The sequence below is a fragment of the Engraulis encrasicolus genome, chromosome 15 (assembly GCF_034702125.1).
Source record: "Engraulis encrasicolus isolate BLACKSEA-1 chromosome 15, IST_EnEncr_1.0, whole genome shotgun sequence".
Classification (NCBI taxonomy): domain Eukaryota; kingdom Metazoa; phylum Chordata; class Actinopteri; order Clupeiformes; family Engraulidae; genus Engraulis; species Engraulis encrasicolus.
In genome coordinates this window covers 27661381-27663880 of record NC_085871.1, presented here as the reverse complement: position 1 = coordinate 27663880, position 2500 = coordinate 27661381, and the positions used below count along the sequence as shown (strand labels likewise).

The 2500-nt window shown below is 43.7% G+C and overlaps 1 protein-coding gene across 3 annotated transcripts in view; it reads left to right on the top strand.

Annotated features, from left to right (window-relative positions):
- Positions 1-2500, top strand: part of pfkfb3 (6-phosphofructo-2-kinase/fructose-2,6-biphosphatase 3) — a 16699-nt gene that overhangs the window by 1171 nt on the left and 13028 nt on the right. The window lies entirely within an intron of this gene.

The window sequence follows — 2500 nt, the reverse complement described above, 5'->3', positions numbered from 1 at the left end:
CCATAGCAACAGAGCTCCACCGACTTCCATGACGCTCGCGCCTTTACGCTCGTATCAACATGAGTCAGCCCGGTTCCACACCGGCATGACATGCGTGTGTGCACGACAGATAAAAATGGCTTGTCCAATTCCGGTTGGTCATCGGACGTGCACCAGTGAGTGTCCAGGTGGGACTGTATTGGAAGCGCTTATTCATCACTTCTCGCCTCTTGTTGATGTTGATTGCTTTGCCAATGGTGACGTGGGTTCTCTGCTAGATACATAAGCCACACAGTAAATAACTACAGTAGCCTATGTAGGGTGTCGTGACCAGTTAGAGAGCTTCTGAAATTCCCCCAAAAAACCCAATGGCTTTTCACGTGGCTAAAAACAACAACAGGGGTAATGTTCAATAAGGGGATTTCAGATGTATAGTAACACTGTAATACTGACACTACTATTACTACCATCAGCACCACTAATAATAATAATAATAATAATAATAATAATAATAATAATAATAATAATAATAATAATAAAGTAATAAAGTAATAATAATACTAATAGTAACAATAATTGTGAAAACAACAACAACAACAATTATATATTTATTTATTAGACAGGGCAATTTTGTTACATCATCTGGTGCACACATGAGCACGCCTGCACCTGGAGAAAGCCTGACAACTATGACCCCATATTGCCCAGGTAGACGGGTTTCACTGACATGACAGGATGCAGGTCTTAAGGGTCTTAGGTAAGGCCGGGCTATTTAACCTAAAAAAGCTCAAATCCACATGTTGCATGTCAAAGCATCATGTTGACTCAGGTAGAATAATTGGGTTCGGTAATGTTGGACTAAATTAGTGTTCTCATCGGGGGAGGTACAGTCCCCCAGGGGGCATTGGGGAGCTCTAGGGGGGCGTTGAGAAGGATGCATTTGAAAGGGTGTGGTGCTTACTTGCCATTGGGGGGCATTAGTCCATTCAGGTTTTTTAAAAAATACTACAGGGGGCGTTGTCAGGCTTATGATGATGTCAATGGGGCGTTGGGAGGCTTGTGATGAGGCCAAGGGGCGTTTGTTCAACAAAAGTTGCGAAACATTGGACTAAATCTTACAATAGATCCACATGTTGCATGTCAAAGTAGTAGGCTATTATATGTAACAGGTCTCATGGTAGAATAATTGGGTTCGGTAACGAAGGAGGACTATTTATGCCCTGACATTGAAGTTCAGTTCAGTGTGTGTGCGTGAGAGAGAGAGGGAGAGAGAGAGAGAGGTAGAGAGAGAGAGGTGTAATAGGATCAGCCCCATTCTTGCTGACTGTATTTCCACCGGGATGTTCTTAAGGGGAGATTATTACGCCAGGACGCCAGGGCCTGGCCGGTCTAAATTAGTCCATTCAGGTGCGTGCCCAGTGAGTCGTCTAAACACTGAATGAACACGCAGGCAGGCCGACGGACAGACACTACAGATACACAAACACAGATATACAAACAGACACGTACTCACTGCACTGCAGACACGCACACTCTGCAGTACTATACAGTACATACACAGGCAGCACACATACAGGTACACAGTGTCACAATTACAGAATGTGTCACAGCATGCAATGAACACACAGACACTGTGTGTGTATACAGACACACCTTACATTTAGTCACATTGAGACTATACAGAACTAATACCTTGGTGTACTGTGTATTACAGTGAATAAGTATGCAGGCACATGCATACACACACACACACACACACACACAGTCAAAAGGAAGGTATGCCGTTTACTGAAGTGCCTGAGAGAAAAGTGCTTCTTGAACACACACACACACACACACACACACACACACACACACACACACACACACACACACACACACACACACACACACACACACACACACACACACACACACACAGTTCAAATGAGACCATACAGTGTGTGCACCTGTGCATACACTACTACACACTATATACTGTACGTAGGCACGTGAGATGGAGTCAAGTGGTTGTGTGTTGTCTTTGGTCTCCACACTTGGCCACAGCTGCAGAGTCTCCTCATATCAGCATCTCTCCCTCTCCCCCTGACCTTCTTACAGTCAATTTATTCACATACACTACACTACAGTGCAGGGCAGTGTAGTCACTCACGTGCACGACTGGAGATACTTTGAGTGTGTGTGTCTGTGTGTGTGTGGTACGTGTCAACCTCCATCCTCTGAATGGGCGCGCATGCCACACACACACGCACACAGATGATCTGATGACAAACAGAAGGATACCATAAACAAACATACAGAGAGAGAGTATACATTAATATTTTTTTGTTTGTTTACTGTATTTTATGATTTGGCAATACATTTCCTTTTTGTCATGCCAATAAAACTCATTGAATTTTAATTTTAATTTGCGAGAGAGAGAGAGAGAGAGAGAGAGAGAGAGAGAGAGAGAGAGAGAGAGAGAGAGTGAGAGAGATTGGGTGAGAGAGTGAAAACCAGTGTGTGATCTTATTTGCTTTCA